The sequence below is a fragment of the Miniopterus schreibersii genome (genome assembly GCF_964146895.1).
Source record: "Miniopterus schreibersii genome assembly, chromosome: 8".
Taxonomy (NCBI): Eukaryota; Metazoa; Chordata; class Mammalia; order Chiroptera; family Miniopteridae; genus Miniopterus; species Miniopterus schreibersii.
In genome coordinates this window covers 61,271,168-61,290,155 of record NC_138109.1, presented here as the reverse complement: position 1 = coordinate 61,290,155, position 18,988 = coordinate 61,271,168, and the positions used below count along the sequence as shown (strand labels likewise).

The 18,988-nt window shown below is 40.9% G+C and overlaps 1 protein-coding gene across 1 annotated transcript in view; it reads right to left on the bottom strand.

The window, feature by feature from the left end:
• Nucleotides 1–18,988, bottom strand: part of DCDC2 (doublecortin domain containing 2) — a 133,572-nt gene that overhangs the window by 109,491 nt on the left and 5,093 nt on the right. The window lies entirely within an intron of this gene.

Below are 18,988 nucleotides of genomic sequence, written 5' to 3'. Positions count from 1 at the left end.
AGATAAAAACAGATGGACATTCCCTGCTGATGGAAACATATAAATCAAGGTTTGGAAAGATCATTCAGGCTAAATAAGCTTAGATACCCAGAATGTATATAGGTGTGTAGTAAACAGAGAGACATATACAAAATAGTAACACAATTAAAGGAGAAAGTTTACTCTCATTCCCTTTGCACATATGATAGCCTTCCTGGGAAGCCTTTATCAAGATTGTTTGTTTGTATCTTGTTTGTTTTTCTGAGCATAAAGTATCATATTAAGAAGAAAAAAAAGTTCAATTAAATATTTTGTCATCTTGGGCTTATTGAAGGATTAGTTGGAAAAAATACCACTGCATTGCAACTCCTCATTTTTACCCTGCAATCCCCAAATTATAAATGTAAGGTAGGAAAGAGTGGTGATAACTCAGAACCAAGAATACTGTGGAGACAGACAACCGAGCCAAAACTTACCATCAGCCACCTAACGTTCCAAACAGGGTGGAACTGGAGAGGGACTGCTGCTATCACCCCAAAACTGGAATCAACCCATTCCCATGATTAATCTGTGTTTTACAAGAGGCCTAGCTTACTATGTGCCTTACTTTCATTCAATACAAATAATTTAAGGGGTCCATGAGATGACACAAAATCAGTCCGCATGAAACACTGAAACTTCCCTACACTATATTCTGTTCCGTCAGCATTGCATTTACAGTGAACAAGTGAATACAGTGGGGGAAAAGGAGTATTTGTGTTCAAGTCTCCATGCTGTGTTCCCTTCCATTTAATGGTAGTACTTACATGATATGAAATACTAAAAAAATAAAAAGCATATTTATTTAAGCGAGCCAGTCTCTTACACTTTCTTAAATATGGTAAAAAATGAAAACAGCTACTTAAACCTTTAAATGGAAAAGAATGATACTTCATCCAGTGTCAGTTTCTACTAAGATCTTCTCCTGTGACACATTACCAGGGACTGTGTGATTATTTTTTTTAAAGTTCCATTAAACATGCTTCAGAATTACTGTACCCCAATTAGCAATAACCATAAACCAGAAGCCAATTTTGTGTGCAAGGGCTATCTAGTCAGTTCCTGACTGATCCCTCCTGGTATTGCTTTCATTTGAGCACTCAAAAGAATAACTATTTGGATGGCTTGCTGCTGCAATTAGGTTTCTAGGTTACCAACTACCAAACAACTGAGCTAAAAGTAACTTCCAGACACACTGTTCCAAAGACTAAAACCTGCCACAGGCATCAAGAGATAAACTGCAATCTTCACACCCATGGGGAGCAGGTAATAAATCAAAAGAAAGGGTCACCCTGTGTAAACAGTATTGGTTGGGCAACCTTGCACTAAAAAGTCATTCTGTCTGGCTTCGAAAGAGGAGGAATTTGGCCTCCTAACCTATCTGAAAACTTCCCCTTTTAAAATGGACCACCACGAAGAGCACTGAAGAATTTTTATTATGTAAATTTGTTTGCTAATGTGGAAGGCAGGCTACCTTCTGGATTCAACATTAGTCCATCTCTTTCTAGATTACTGTGGGCACACAGGATCCCACAACTCCAGAGGGATGGAGCGAATTTGGAAGGAAAGAGTGGAGAGCCTCAGCCACTGAGGGGCAGAGAAGTAAGATCCACAAGAAATAATGTTTTAAATGGACACTATTGAGTCTGAGTAAGAGAAAGCTAGGCTGTGGTTTTATATATATATAAATATACATATGTAAGTATATATATATATATATTTCTACCCTGTGATGCCCCCAGAAAGAAGCAGACGTGCCCTCATGCAGTGCAAGTGACCTGATACAAACAGCTTTAGTGTATAATTCCATGTGAAGTTTTTATTAATTTATCTAAGTAACAGTTTACAGGTATCTGCTTCTGAAAATGTAGTTCAGATCAGTTAGGAAATAAAACCCTTACGTGATTTAAGTAACAAATGAAACTGACACATTCCTGTTTGAAGTTGCAGTTCTAATAAATACATGAAAACCTCTCATTTTTATAAACTTCTAAACTATCTACATCATCTACTCTATTTAAAGGAAACAGGAATACTTTTGCCCAATTACTAATAACAAATGTAAATGTGACATAAAAAAAAATTAAAGCACACAAGTTATTAAATATTTATATTTAGAACTTCTCTCTTGTTCTTATATTTAAACACTTTAATATATGGATATAACAAAAATAGATATATTTAGAAATAGCTAAATGCCTTTCTACATTTTGTCATGATTATATAAAATCACTTCCTTTTCTAGACTCCTGCCACTCCCCATCAAGAGGTGAAGTTTATTTCCCCTCCCTGAAAACCTGGACAAGACTTCCAGATGCCTGGAAGCATAGAGTGGAACAAAGTGACACTGCATGACTTCCGAGCGGCATGCCCTCCCCTCCCCGTCCCTCTCAGCACTTGCCCTTGGAACCCCACTATCTGTGAAGAAACCCAATCTAGCCCTCAAGGAGGGGCCGCACGGGAGAGAGCAGGTGCGGAGGAGCTGAGGCCCAGCTGACAGCCAGCGCCAGCCACCACTCGGGTGGGCGGACAGCCTTTAAAGGATCCCAGCACCCAGCCTTCAGTTCTTCAGCTTGGGCTCCAGACATCACGCGGCTGAGAAACACCATCTTTGCTACGCCCTCCTGAGTTCCTGACACACAGGACCCATGAGCCAAATAAATCACTGCTTTATGCTACTACATTTTGGGGTAATTTATTATGCAGCCTTAATAACTGGAAAACCTTGTTTTTGTTAAAATAAAATCTAAAAAAAAAAATTTAACAAAAAGGAAACAGTGGTATTTGAAACAAAAACGGAGTATAGTCATTTCCCTGCACCAGCAAAGCAGCCTGATTATTGTTTATTTATTTAATTCTGTGTGCGGGACACACTGAGTTTGATGCTGGCACAGCGGGGTGCTACAAAGATGAGTGTAAACAGGCACGATATCTGACCTCTTCGAGTTTATAATCCAGGGAGAGAAACAGACTTCCATGGACTGTTCAACCCCACAAAGGTACATGCAGCCGTTACAAGTGCTACGAAGCAGAAAGGCCCAATGCCTAGCAAACTGAAGGGATTTGATCTAGTCAGAAAGATCAGAGAGGGCTTCCCTGAGGAAATGGCACTTGAGCCTGGCTAAGGATGGGCTCAAGAGACAAGGGGAGGGATAGGGGGAAATATTCCAAATTCAGAGAACAGAGATGAACAAAGGCCCTGACGCCGCGGGCAGAGGAAGGCTGGGAGGCAGGGACGGTCACTTCCACTGCATTCTGTTCCTCCAGGTGGTCCCAAACCCATCCGGGTTCATGGGGAGGAAAACGAGACTCTTCCTCTCGGGAGGGAAGGTCACGGCCAGAGAAAACGGAACAAAAGGAGGGATTAGAAGAATGGGTCGGGAGGACTAGGAAGGCACAAAACACACAGGGCAGGGTCTTTCACACTGCAGCTGATCACCACTTGGAGTAAGGAATACATCTTAACACTGCAACCTAATTCCCACACACGCACTAAATCAAAATCAACGTCACACAACAGCACTTACCCTCACTACCTGTAGTGCAAGCTGATATCTATTCTATTTATACATCAGTATATAATATATAAATCAAATTTCATATATATACATATATATTGACATATATATACATATATACAACTAAGTTGATTTTCAATGTACTAAAGGGTCATGGCCTGAAGTTTGAGAAACATTGATATAAGGCCTTGTAGATTAAGGTATTTATCTCTGTGGAAGTCACTGGAGAATTTTAATTTTGTTTCCACTAAACATGGTTCAGAGTTCCTGCACCCCAGCGAGCAGTAACCATGAAGAAGCCTGTTTTGTTTCTAAGAGCTGCTCCATACTTGGTTTTTAACCTGTGTCTCTTCCCCAGAAGGGTTCAAAACAGTATGCAAAAGAAACAGCATGGGTACCCGGAGACCATAGGAGACTATTGAGGTGACTCAGGCAAGACATGATAGGAGCTTAAATTATGATGGTAATGGTGGTAGAAGAGGAGAGAAATGGATGAACTGCAGATACTTGGGAGATATAACTGATGGGAGTGATTGATTAAAACTGAGGATGAGGGAGATTTTTTGACTCTCAAAGCTGGATGGGCAGCAGGACCCTTCTGGGGAAGAGACACAGGACAGAAACCAAGTATGGAGCAGCTTTTGAAAACAAAGCTGGCTTCTTGTCCATGGTTACTGCTCACTGGGGTACAGGAACTCTGAACCACGGTTAGTGGAATGTTTTAAAAAAATAATTCCACAGTCGCGGGTTATGTATTCATGTAGATCTTTACTTGAGACTAACACTGGATGAGGTATCATTATTTTTTTCACCATGGGTGTGCTTACTAGAGATCTGGACACACTATACTATCATGAGACACTAAGACTAACTCTTTGCTTAGCTAGCTGGTTAAAACTGGGACATAGTGGTGGCCCTCATGAAATGAAGTTAGGACTCCAAATTCAGAACAGTTGGGCAAACTATGGCGCATAAGCCAAATTCTGCCTGTGTTCTGTTTTATGAGAACACAGCCATACCCATTCACTAAGCTGTCAATAGTTGCTTTCATTCTACAACAACAGAGCTGAGCAATTAATTACAACAGTCAATACATGGTCTGTAAAGCCTACGATATTTGCTGTCTCTGGTCCTTTAGAAGTTAGTTGACAGCTGACTCAGAGGAAGGGGTCCAAAGACTTGAGACTGAAATTAGAGCAGATTTTTCATGAGTACTCTACCACTAATTTCCCCTCTGTGTGACTCAAGTGAGGATCCCAAACACACCCCCTTCCACGAGGCCTTGAGAAACGCACTGGTGAGGAATGCTGTTCCAGCAACACTGAAAGTGTTCTAGCGGCTGTTCCCTCTAGACCGGGCACGCTGATGGAAGATGCTGCATTTGAAATGGGCTCTCTGGTTCAACACGGTATCAGGATTCTGGGGTGGCAAAAGAAGAGGCAGCACTTACTCTTCCAAGTCAAAGCAGACGGAGTAACCATAGGAGACAGCAGAGTCAATGTGCTAACTACATTGAACTGATCTGTTAGAACCTATGATACTGACTACATGATTATGGTATTTCTGAGATTAAAAGAACTATACAACCCACTACTTGATTTTTGTAACAAAAATCTCCAGATCTTGTAAACAGAGGCCTGGCTTAAACTACCAGTTGTCAAACCCCATAGCCAATTACCAGACCTAACAGCCCCTGGTACCAGGAGGACTGGTACTCTTGCCAAAGGATCCTACAATATCACAAATAAATACTTTGAGTATTGCTCAAAGTCTTTTCAATGAGACCTGCAACTATTCACCAGAGAAAAATGTGCCCTACGGGGGTGAAATGATCAGCCTATTGAGGAATGAACAGACATTGGCTCTTAGACACAAATCTCACCTAGAATGTTGCTTCCGTCCATAGCTATATATTCTTAGGGATAGACTCTTGCACCTGTGAACTGAGATATGTACAACGTATTCACAATAATAAACAGAAAAAGGGGAAGGGATGATTAGAAATAACGCAAATGTCATCAATCGAAGAATGAATACATAGTGTTACATGTATAAAGTGGAGCACAGCGCTGCGAGGATGAACATACAGCTCCCACAACATGGACAAATATTACAAAACATAATGTGGCGCAAAAAAGCATGTTGTAAGAGAAGACACAGAGTGTGGTTCCATTCACATAAAGTTACAAACTTAGGTGTATATTGTTTAGGCTCATAGAGGAAAAGTATAAAAAAAGGCAAAGGGATAAATGTAAATTCAAGATTGTGCTTACATGTTGGGAAGGAGCAGGCAGTGAGACTGAGGAGCGACACAAGGAACTCTAACTGTATTTGTTCTGTTCCATTTCTGAAGCTGAATGTAGTGCACGGAAGTCAATTTTATTATTCCAAAAACTGTGGGTGTAGTTTCTCTTTTGTATGTAATACATAACCATAGTTGTGGGTTTTTTTAATAATAAAAGTTATGGAAGACATCAGGAATCCTATATAGAGAATACCACCAAGAGCTCGGATTTCTCCAAAGTAAATATTTGGGCCACCCAGCTGTACCAGTTAAGGATCCTAAGCAGATGAAGTACTAACTAAAGGTAAGAAGGGAAGACGAAAGCATAGTAGAAAAGCAAGTCATGAATACTACCTACAGTCTCATGATTCTTATTTCCTTTCCTGTGGTGTCATGTAAACACTGGATATGGTGTTGATAACTAACATCCTTTTTCCCCTCTTCCTTTACCCCACTGACTTATATGAGGGAATAATAATTACATTTACCCTTTAACATATAGGTTGCAAAATACTGAGATCGGACAACAGAAGAACTAGAAGAACAGACATCCTCAGAGATCCTGACTTGAACAGGATGCAGTACCTAAGAGAATGTGAGTAACTTCCTTAGATGAAGAGGAAAAGTGTGTTTTCAGAGCTATGAGAAACATTAACATTAATTTTGGCAGAAACAAAATACATGCTAATGTTGGACCATCAAGGGAAGTGTAGTAAACATTCGTCATATTTTGGCTTTCTAGCATCTGAACGCATTTTCTATTTGAATAGAGTTCCCACCACAAGAAACTTGGAGGGAAGCAGATCCCACCACCACTCACAGAAGGTAAAAAGGCTGATCGATGTTCACCTTATTAGCCCTATGGCAGTTAAACCTTCAGAACGTGACCTTCACTCGGCTCAAGAGTCCCACCCAGGGCTTTTACACCAGGACCAGAAATACAACAGAGCAGAGAAGGTAAAAGTGGTGCCCTCAATAGTAACAAAGTCTAATTTCTACAGATAGTGCCTGCAGCATCCACTGTGAAAAGTTGGGGGCAGTGGTCTGGGAAACGGAATGTCTCCACTCTTTGATGGTGGTAGCAGTGCTGTTCTTAGCAACATAAGGTGGTCTGGGTTCTGGCTGCCTCAACTCCCTTGTAACTGCTCATTCTCCGAGCTGAGTTCTCTAGCTCTACCAGAGATGTTAAAGGATATCCGACATATTTTCAAAAATCCTTTTTCTGCTGAAATAAGACAGAGACATTTTCTTTTGATTACTGAAAATATACTGGCTAATTCACATGTATATTTTTCATTCTCTCTGTATCTCAGTCTTTGTGAAATTGTGTAAACCCTCAATATTTGAAGAACAACTCCAAGATTCCGTCACACACGGAAGTTTATTGCATGCTATTTTATTTACTAATCTATTTCCTCATTTATATAGCAATAAATTCAACCATTTATCAAACATCTACTCTATGGTCACTCCAGGCAGGAGTGCTAAGCATACTTCAAGATGATGGCTTGTTTGCTGATGTGTCTTCTCCACTAGACAAGAAGCTTCGTGAAGGCTGTGACTTTGGCTTCCTCGCCACTGTAAATCCAAATAGTGTGATGCTTAGAACATAAATAAGTACTTAAAATACTTTTTAATGAAATAATTTGTGATACTATTTTTTTTACTACCAAAACGTAAGAACCATAAACTTGTGATTAGTGTCAGTCCTGTGATCTCCAAACCCAAACACATGCAAGAAAGTTTAAAACAATAGCAGAGGCACAGAGCAGTTTATCTCCAATCTCCCCTTCCCAAGACACAGCAAACAAAGTCATCTTCTCTAATCCACTAGAATCACTGGAAGGCTCCCATTCTGATTTTACAATTCAGACTAATCAGGTGGTATCCGGGTCAAACAGCTAAACTAATATTGTTACGGATTAAAATGCAGAAGTCTAACCAAGATTGTCTTCCTATGAATGAATAAATTTTTTAATAAGCATTGGACAAGTCCTCTTAACATCAATTTGATGCACAGGACTCTACTAACTTGATATCGTAATATAGAGCAAAGGGAATTCAATTCCTAAACAGATGGAGAATTACAATTTGAATATAGATAAATATAAGCAAGTGAATTAGGGAAGTGGGGAAGGGGAAGAGTTTCAGAATAAATAAGAGTCATCAAGTAAAAATGCTGAAAATTCCCAGGAACAAATCTCATTGCTTATATTTCATTATATACGCATATGGTTATATTTAGATTGACTACTAGGTGAGCACAGCCAGACAAAGTTAATCAATATTATTGATAAAATAATTGAAACAAGAATAACACAAGAGAATAGCAATCTGATTAGGAGAAGTGCCCACTAGGAGAAAGGCAATTTAATCTAATTTCCATATAACACTTGACTAAATTAAATATCAGCCAGTTGAGCATTCATGAGAAACAAGTTATACATTTGCAAAATCCATACTAAAATAATCTCTTTGCTATAATTAAAAATATATATAATTTAAAATTTATTTCAAATTATTTTTTAAATCCAGCTTCTGAAAACCAGCTGTGGAAAATCCCATACCAGCTAATGCAAAACTGGTAGTACTGGAAAATGACTTATCTGTTCACTTCTAGGAAAGCAGTCTGTGAACGTGGAGTTTTATCAATTAGCATATAATTTACAAAATGCAACTTGGGTAATATTAGATGACTTGTTTTATAACAATTTCTAAACATTAAGTTGTATAATTTGGACAGCAAAGGTGCCCACAGAGGTCCATAAATCTTTGAAATTCAAAAATACTTACTGCCCGAAGGTGAGAAAAAACATACACACAAAGACTGCCTTCAGAAATTTCCTAGAGAGAAATTTTCCGGGTTAAAGATTAGACATTACAAATATAGCAAGTCAATTTAATTTTCTCTTTCCCACAATCCCTCACCACGTAGTTTTGCCCCCAGCTAACAGGTGGGCTGAAGTCAGCCTTATTTCAACAAACCAAACATCCAAACTATGTAATCATGGATGACATCTGAGCTGGATCTGGCTGGCTGCTTAAGAAGGAGTCTTTCACAATGACAAATGGGAATTCTCAGCTAAACACTGAGGCACACCACCTTCATACTTCATGCTGGAATCAACCAAAAGCAAATAAATAGCCCTACCTTAAAAAATGCCTCCATTCATCCATTTTGAAGGACCCTGAAATATGTATTATTTTGTGCATACAGATAAGACTATCCAACATGTTTTTCCAGTATGGTGATAGATGACAGCTGAATTACACATACACTCCTAGGTGTCCTTAACCAACGCCACACCTGAAAGGACAGCTGAATCCTGGGAGGCAGTCTAAGCCCAAGTCCTTGGCTTCATTAGCACAGTGTTCTCACAGTGTTGCTCCACCAGCAAAAGCCCAAGGATTTAATGCTGCTCTGAGCTACTCTGAATCTCTGAAATAAAGTTAGAAACTTAAGAATAACTACAAAACACCCACAGAGAGAATTTGTTCTAAATTAGAGAGAAATAAAATTTAAACTGCCTAAACAAACAAGTTTCTATATTCTAATGAAAATTCAGTGTATCATCACTGATGAATTTTTTTAAAATATGTCTTTATTGATTTCAGAGAGGAGAGGGAGGGAGAGAAACATCAATGATGAGAGAGTCATTGATCGGCTGCCTCCTGCACCCGCCCTACTGGGGATCGAGCCCACAACCCGGGCGTGTGCCCTGACCGGGAATCAAACTGCGATCTCCTGGATCACAGATCGATGCTCAACTGCTGAACCACGCCAGCCAAGCCATCATGGATGAATTTGTTTACGTGCTTCTTACTACTGATTCCACTGTTTCACTTCTCTTATCCTTTTACTCTCTTGGATTTTCTTTTCTGGGTGTACAATGTGTGGGGGAAAAACTGAAACATCTCTTTGAGTGGTTGCTATACCTGTGGAGAATGCTAAGCTACCTTCAGTTCTAAATTCAAAAACCACACCCCAGAACAGGAATATTCTCCAAACCCTTTACTTTCATAGTGTTGCTTCAATTTTTTTTTTAAAAGTTCTGGCTAGAAGTGCCAACAAATCACAGCACTACATGCTTATTACTTGCATTGAAGAACTCTCTGAAACTTGAGAAATCACGATGGAAGAGACCAACATGGGTTGTTGCCAGTCACTCCCCCAGTTTCCTCCCACACACCGCTTCCCCCATGGAAAAAGGTGACAGCCTGGGCAGTGGTCCTTCTGGACTTCCCAGGAAGGTTCTGACAAATATCTAATCCATAAAAACCTTAGAGTAGAGGGTATTTCCTAAGTTAAGTCTATCTCAATTCATCTCTACCATCTTGGCATACAGCTGAATTATGCAAGTCAAAAGAATGTATTTATATTTTTAAATAGAAAAAGATGTGACACTTTCTTTCAGTGAGTGTTTAGTAGTCTTCATCAGTTTAAAAAAACAGTTTTCTCTCAATCTGACCTGAATTCTTCAACCTTCGCACCACAGCTTAATTTTGTTTCCCCCTTTTTGGTACCCAGCAGTGATGGAGAAGAGCTAATCACTATATCCTTTGTAGACACTGAAGCCAAATGTTAATTAGGTCCAAATAAATCATTTTCTTCCCTTGGGTTAACAATCTCTGGTATTATTTTTCAATCATTTTATTCTTTTTCTTGTAGCTTTTCTTTTTTTTTAATCCTCACCGAAAAACATGTTTTTATTGATTTTAAGGGGATAGGAAGGGAGGAGGGAAGGAGGGAGGAAAAGAGGGAAAGAGAGAGAGAGAAACGCTGATCGATGGCCTCCTGTACTCGCCCCAACTGAGGATCGAACCTGCAACCTAAGTATGTGCCCTGACCTGAAATTATACCCAGGAAGAGGATCCAGTCAACCAAGCCACCTGGCAGAGCATGCAGCTTTTCTTTTAAAACTTTTTTCAAAGTCCTCCTACAACAATTACCTTGTTGTAATGTCTGATTCGCAGGTGGTCAGTGTCTTTTTAAATCTTTTTTATCTTTACGGCTGGAACCTAACCCACTGCCTGGCATTCAGCAAGCTCTTAATAAATATTCTTATAAAATGTGAAATCATATATGAGTGACGCTCAATATATGGTTGAGCATAATGTGTCTTCCTTGGCTACGCTATGTATGTAGTCACGTGTTTCTGTTATCCCTGCTGTGTGGAAATAATCTTCCTCGAGGAAGAGTCCTTTGACTTCTCCAGAAAGCTCCATAAGCCCCTTCTAAGCTCCTTCGAACACTTATCCTAAAATTCGAACTGAAGTAGTGATTTTCTAGTAAGTAGGTGCACAAATATCCATCAGTCAAAAGCTTGGTAAACCTTGACAAAACTTCAAATCCTACTACATATCCCTAAAATTTCATCTTCTATGTTTCTGAATAGAATGCAGTTTAGAAACAAGGTCTTCTCTGTTCAGTAGAGGCTGCTACTGGACCTGCCAAAAGGACCTTATTTTAGTGGGGGCCTTGTTGATATTTCTTATTGAATATAGTCTGATGCTTCAGTTAAGGGGCATTTTTAAGCATACACATTTGGCTAGCAATGTAACTATTTTGTTAATACTCATTCTATTTTTTCTTAAGAGGTTGATAATTATTCACTAAATGTTTATTAAATATAAGTCTTTGTTTAGAACTGCTTATTACTATAAATAAAACATTATAATGCTCTAATTCACATGTCTTCCAATTTCAGACATTCGATTTCTTAAAATCATGTCTAAATGCCAAATAGAGAGAATGTAAGATATTTGGAACAACTGCTTGATACCCGTTAATGGACAAACTAAAGTCACCAAACTTTTAGCTTTTTATCAGTGCTCATTAGGGCTACTAAGGGATATTTTTCATTAGACCAATGATTTCTCACTCTTGCTCAAACATCACACACACACACACACACACTCACACATGCACAGTTCAATACTGAGAAAAGCTAAAACAAAAAAGGGTGAAAGAAAACTGAAATGTAGCTGGTTGTCTTCAATAGAAAACTCTTTCTTTCTAGAGACTTGGCAAGGTCACAGTCACCTTGAAACAGTCATGATCATTGATGTGAACTGGCTCCTGAAAGGAAGGCTTCTTACTTAGCAGTCATATTAGAGGGGTGGGGGAAAGGTGTAAAATAAAAAGGTGGGGAGGGGCTTCCATTAGTGTTGAAAGAACTCACAAAAGTGATTTTTATTTTCTTTGACTTTTTTTCAATAAATTAGCAAACCTGACTAACATAATCTGGAAATCTTTTCCCAAGTTAAAGAAAGAAATATTTAGGAGTCTAACTATTTAGTAGTTCCCCCTTTGAACCCAGGATTCCCAGGCTAAAGATTAGTGAGTTAAACCACACAGCCTCATGCCTTTCTGCAATAAGGTTAATAATTAACACCCAGTTTAATGTCCAGAATCCCATTCCCAACCAAAAGCCTTTAAGTAGCATATCTCATAGTATGTTTCATTAGAGATTATGCCTAATGATGAAAATGAAATGGGAAGTTTTGATAACCATATTCAAAGCCTTACAGATATTCACTGGAGTAACTAATCTGAAGTACAACCCAGGCGCCACAAACTTTTCAGACAAGGTAAAGTTTTGAAGTTTCAAAAACTCTCTCCCTCTCTCTCCTCCTCTCAAAGGTATTCCTGCGGTGGTCCAACCCACCAAAAAGAAACGACGTTTACCCAAATTCTCTGTAAATGGAAATCTAAACTGAGGGGGAAGTATTCTAGAGGATTCAACTGAGGCTTCCCCAATGAGGCTTCCGCCCGAGGCGGTGCTCACTGGGGTCTCACTTCAGGCCTCAACACGCAGATGCCCCTTCAGGGCGGCACTTCCACAAGCTCTACGGAGCCCACCCATCCCAGCGGATCGCTTGGAATAAGGGGGCATGGCCTTCTGCTCTCTCTTCTTGCCTGTCACTGTGTTTGTGACTGACGTATTTCAATATAAATGTGAGGAAAGGGGTACAAATGAGCCTTTTCTGCAGGCCCTGAGAATACAGATTAGGAAGATTTAAGTCAACAAAATAAAGCTCTGAATTGTTCTGTATTAAAAATCAATAGGACCTTTAGGTGGGGGTGGGGGTGGGGGTGGGGGGCAGAAGGAGAAGAGAGAGGAAGCCAAGAAATAGGCCAAAAGCTGAAGACTGAATTGATATGTAAGACCAAGGTATTTTTAAGAATGAAAAAATCTGATATTAAGTTTTGAGTTGTCCACGCTTCTGTACAACCTACAAAACCTACTCCATTTTGACAAACCACTGATAAACTTCGCCACACACAAACTCGTGTGAATGGGGTGTTTGTGTCGACATCAATGCAAAGATTTTCCCTCTGAGTTGGTGGAGTCTCAGACAGACAGAGCCTGTAAGAGGACAAGACAGTCCATACACGGAACTAATACTCTGTAAACAGAAGCTCATGGGAGGTGGGCATGAGATAATAATAATCCCTGCAGGAATTCACAGAAACCCTGAGGAAAATGTTGGACATAACAAAGGTTAAGTAATGCAAATTTAAGCAAATTTTATCCTGATCATAAGGAGATGGACAACCCCGGCTGTTAATTAAGGTCACAATCAGTTTAGGTGTTTATAACTCCAGGAAAATGGAACTAATTTTCCGAAACTTAGGTGTTTATTTACTCTTCAAAAATTAGTCCCATTATTAATAAAGTTCAAGAACTGTTTAGACCTCAAAATATAGATCTTGAATCAAAGAAGTCTACTTTATACCAAGTTCTGCAACAAAGATCAGTGTTGGTAAAGTTAAAATCGAAACGAAGCAGGAGAGGAAGACTAAAGAATACAAGCTCCATGAGGTCAGAGACATGTTGTTTGGTTCCCAAGGACAAGCACAACGCCTGGAATGCGGCAGGTACACAATAAAACCTTGTTGAGTGAACATCAGTCATTAATATAGCCCCAAATTATACTAACGTGACAATAAATGTATCACAAAAAGGTTTAACTACAACTAATTTTATCCCAGACACATAATCTGAACAGGTAGTCGCCATGACAACTGTTGAGTTACTTGAGACATCCCGCTCATCCGTGAAACGCAGAATTATCAAGCATGCAGGAGGCAAACAGAGTCTCCCTTAACTACGTGCTAAGGAACATTCAAAACTAGAGAATGAAAATGATTCCCAGTCTATTAATGCTAGGTACTTATAGAGAACAAGACCTCCTGGAGACTTACAATCTAACGGGCACTTCTGCTGAATATGTTAACCCTTCTGATGAATATGTTAACCCATCTAAAGATTACCAAGAGCGCAGCCGGCGTGGCTCAGCAGTTGAGCATCAACCTAGGATCCAGGAGATCAAGGTTCGACTCCCAGTCAGGGCACATGCCCAGGTTTTGGGCTTGATCCCCAGCAGGGGGCCTACAAGAGGCAGCCAATCAATGAGTGTCTCATCATTGATGTTTCTATCTCTCTCTCTCTCTCCCTCTCCCTTTCTCTCTCTGAAATCAATAAAAACATATTTTAAAAAATAAAATAAAAATAAAGATGACCAGGAGCAAACCTGCAGTCCAACAAAATCAGATTTGCTGACTCAGTACAGTAAGGGGTGACACTGGGAGAAACCACAGGATGATGCTGAGAAGAGGGAGGTGGGGATCACTTTCAGTAAGCTTTGGGTTCTCCTTGAAGGATGCTGAGGAAGGTAAGGGAAGCAGAGATCAGCTCTAGACTGATTACAGGTTTTGAGGTGATATCAGGAGAAGCGCGGATTAACTAGGGGTTGTTATGAAGTGAGGGAAGTTCAGCAATTAAAGATCCTCAATAAAATAGGGTTACAGCAAAGCAGGTCTGGGAGTATCTGCAGTAAGAAAGCAATAGTCATTTCCATAGGGGGCCCTCGTGGCCTTTTACAGCTGTTGCATGGCTGGGAGAGAAGGGCTGTTCTCTGCTAACTTTGCAGCTGGCCTGCTCGGTATCTATCGTCGTCCAAGCCTAGCGAATGGCAAGACAGCCTTTGTCTCTTTCCTTCCAAGTCAATTTTTACTCTTTTTGACTCATTCACACATATAAGTATTAAATCATCTCCTTTAATCAAGCTGTAGAAAGGAACATTCTCAAAACTTTAAAAGAAACAGACCAAAAATGAAAGATTCTATTATACTTGAAACCATTTCAAACTGGCTGACCCGCCCCCCACCCCAATCCCATCTGCACCTTCTCAATCCTCTGAGAATCCCTCTAGCCCAGCATCCATGCCCTGTAGTAGTTGTTATACATCATAGTTGTAGTAGATACTAATAGTTGGTTTATTTCCCTGTCTCCTTCCCTAGACTCTAAAAGAGCAAAAACAATAAAGGATTCATTCCATGCCTGCCACCCAGCACGGCTCCAGGCACCTCATAAGTGCTCTGGAGCCAAGCTGCCTGCTTGTCCCTCTGTATACAATGGGTACCAAGGCTTCTTACACAATAAAACAGACTTGGCACTCTAGATAACAACTTAAGAATATCATAATCTGAAGGATTCACTGCATGGTGAGACAGGGGGCCAGGGATGACGGACGGGATCTACAACTCTGATCAAGAAAGAAGGATGCTTCCATTTCAAGAGTTCACAAATGGCTTTGTTGCAACCTGATAAAGTCAAAAGCACTTCAAATAAAAGCTCAGCACAAACTGAACTGAATCCCTGCCCAATCGAGTCACGTATTATGTGGTACTAGAGACATGCACACATCTGTCTTTCATCAAGACTATACGTCCCTGGAGGTGGGGTGGTCTGCTTGTCTTGATTATTTTCGCTCCAGCGCTCTGCCTAGCCTGCTAAGCAGTGCCGGCATCGATCACACGGAAGCCAAGCAGGTAAGGCAGAAAAAGAAGAAGAAAGGAGACAAAAATCAGCCAGACAGAAAGGGACGCGCACAGCTAGGCTGGTAAGGAAGGAGGTGCCGGCGTGCATCTCAGAGGCTTCCCGAGAAGGACAGAGGCCCCCGCACACCGCTTCCGTCAGAGAGGGGGAGCCTGGAAAGACACAGACGGGATGGGCTACCGAGGCCAGAGATGAGAAAACCATCTCTAGCAAAAGCACCAGTGCCGCAGGGGAGGCGGGAGGATGAAAATACAGCTGTGCGAGGCAACTGAGGAGCAGAGGCGAGCGCACAGGCGTCCCTAGGAGACCTCTCCATCTGAGCACTAGAAGCCAGCCCGGCGGGGAGGGAAAAGGGGGGCCTGCTCTGAGCACGCAGGGGGCCCCGCTCTGGGGCCAGTGCGAACCACCATCTGTCTTGCTCCTGTCTCTGTTCTTCTCCCTCCTTTACCCACCCTTCCCTCCCCTCCTGCTGCCAGGAGCGCTGCCCCAATAAGACCATGTGCTCCTTCTGGGTTAGCGGAAGAAGCCCCCCGAGTCTGGCCTTTCTCTGTCCTAATGATCCACTCGCAAGGAGGGAGAGGAAGAGGACCGGCTGTCCTGTTAGTGTCTCTTCAAAGACGAGCTTCATGGGACAGGAAAGCAATGACAGGAACCACAGAAGGCCTTCACGTGTCAAGGTGACATGCACATTCTAGTGACCGTGACCTGCACTCAGCAGGTGGATACCACCGGGTCTAAATTATTAACTATGGAAACAGCAACCAGGAAGCAGGATGCACCTGGGGGAGGGTGCTCTGGGGGGAGAGGGGGTGCCAACTCCCAGTCCTTACCGGCTGCAGTACCTGTCGCTCTGAAAACATAGCCACAGTGGCTGGGACCCGGTGTCACACATTCTACATAACCCCATCCACCTGTAAAGGCCTTTCCACAGTACCATGTTCTGGGAATAATCAGGATTAATTATGCTTTAAGCAGCTGGGAAAACTGAATCATGTACACTTGATGATGGCAGCTTTTATTATGCAGGCCTGTACTGATAATTCAAACAGTATTCAATTAACTCAGGTTTGAGAGAAATAACCCCAACTTTGATAAGTAATTTTACTTACCCTTCATACTGAAATATCTTTGAATAAACACTGTCTGTGCTACTATTGCATCAAAACAACTCTAAACCCTCCGAGTCTATGGCTTATGTTCTAAATCCACTTCAAAAGAATTCTGTGAATCCTTCCCTGTGATTCAGAGTAAATATATTATCTTACTCCAAAGAATAGTGGTCATCCTCAGTATTTAACAAGGTGTGTGGTCTTTTCTCAGTAGACACAAATGCTGAAAGGAAATCACCATCTCAAATTTAAAAAAATAGAGTCTATAATTTTTGTGGAAGACCAGTGTTCACTGAGTCTATTCTCAAATTTTGAACACAGATATCCCTCTAACTTAAAAACTTAGTGAATTCTAAAAGTTGGACTATAAATAAGTTGTGGAAAAGAGAGAAGTATTTCTCCATGGTAAGAATTACACACACAACAGTAAGGTTCTCAGAGCAGCCCACAAAAGCCTTTTGAACTTGTGTTTTACTTAGAACATCAGTAATAATACTGTAGAACCAACAGCTAAAGTGATATCTATGAGAAAATGTACTCAGAGTTCCCTTTTGGGATGCCAAGAACCCAAAACTCTCCCTTTCTGGCAATCAAAGGCAAGGCTCTCCTCACACAAGCAGGCTTTGAGTACATCCATGGCGTGGACTCTGGGGAGGAGAGGCTCTGCACTGAACATCAGACTGGGGATGAAAAGTGAGGGAAGTGAGCACACTGTCTAGACTGGGAGGAGAGTTTGGGCACACAACGGCGCGGTGGGAGAGGCCTTGGGGGAGCAAGTGGGAGCAGGGGGCTCGGGCAGGTGAGGGAAGGTGCTGAAAAGCATGGACCAGCAGGTTTTCGCCACCTCTTCCCATTTCCTTTGCATCCCAAATTTCTTCACTTCTTTTTCTCCTCTTCAGAAGGCTTTCTGGGGAAGGACTGAAAAGAAATGAAAGGCTACAGCAGTGTCGGTGCAGTAAGAGGAAAGGAGAAGGGGAGGGAATTACCAGGAAGAAATAAAGTGGGAGAGATACAATCTTCCCGCTGGAGATAAGTGGTGGGTTTTGCACTATAAGATGTATGTTCATATATCAGAAACTTGTCTGTGTGGTTCATGCATGGGCCCAAAGTAAAGAAAAAAACAACAGCTACTGTCCCAAAGTGGAAGAACACTTAGCAAATTAAATTAACCTGAGTCCTTGTGAATGCTGCCATTACTAAACATAATCTGTAAAGAAACATATATTTGGAAAATGGATTGCACACCTGTTGCACATCGCCAGGCATAATCTCGTCATCAAAGACACTGGAATGCAGAGTAAACATATGCTCACATGTTGGGGGAAGTCACACATCTCAAATCCTATTGCAGAAATTCGGGTGCAGTCACCAATTTCATGCAAGGTAGCCTACCTCAAACAGTTGTGTATCCTTCAAACAAAATTATATACAAAACTAATTCACTAATCTGCTCTTTTCGTTACTACTTACTACAGATAGTGACTAGTGCACATTCTTTCGCTATACCATAAGCACAACATAAAAATCATTTATCTTTGTCTACTTTAAGTCAAAAGCTGATCACTTGCACTAATAAGCAGTTTAATGCACATTGAAAACCAACTTACGAACAAGAATATTAATTATTTTAAACAATGTCTGGGATTGGCACCTCTTTCCACAAATTATCTGAATAATGAAATTAATCTCACATTCTTCAAATACTGCTCAATTAGAATTTTTGCTTCCGTAGTTTTATGTTTTGTTTTTTTCTAGAGAGACCAACTTGGTCCTATTGGGCATAAAAATGACGTGAGAGGAAATGGTGAGTTGAGGAGTCTCTCTGGGGCTCTGTACTACAAATGAGGAAAAAAAACCTCCTTTTTCTATCAGCCATTTCATGCCTGTCAGAGCACACCCTTGGAAGCACTTGTTTATGTGGGGTCAAAAGGGGAAGAGGGCTCCTGGCTGGTGTTGCTCAGTGGTTAGAGCATTGGCCCGCTCACCGAAGTGTTACAGGTTCAATTCCTAGTCAAGGGCATAAATCTGGGTTGCAGGTTCAATCCCAGGCCATGGTTGGGGCACATGAGGGACGCAACCAATCGATGTCTCTCACATGGATGTTTCTCTCTCCCTCCCATTCTCTCTAAAAATCAATGGAAAAAGTATCCTCTGGTGAGAATTAACAACAACAAAAGAAATTGGGAAGAGGGAAAAGTCTGAGCTGGAGAACAG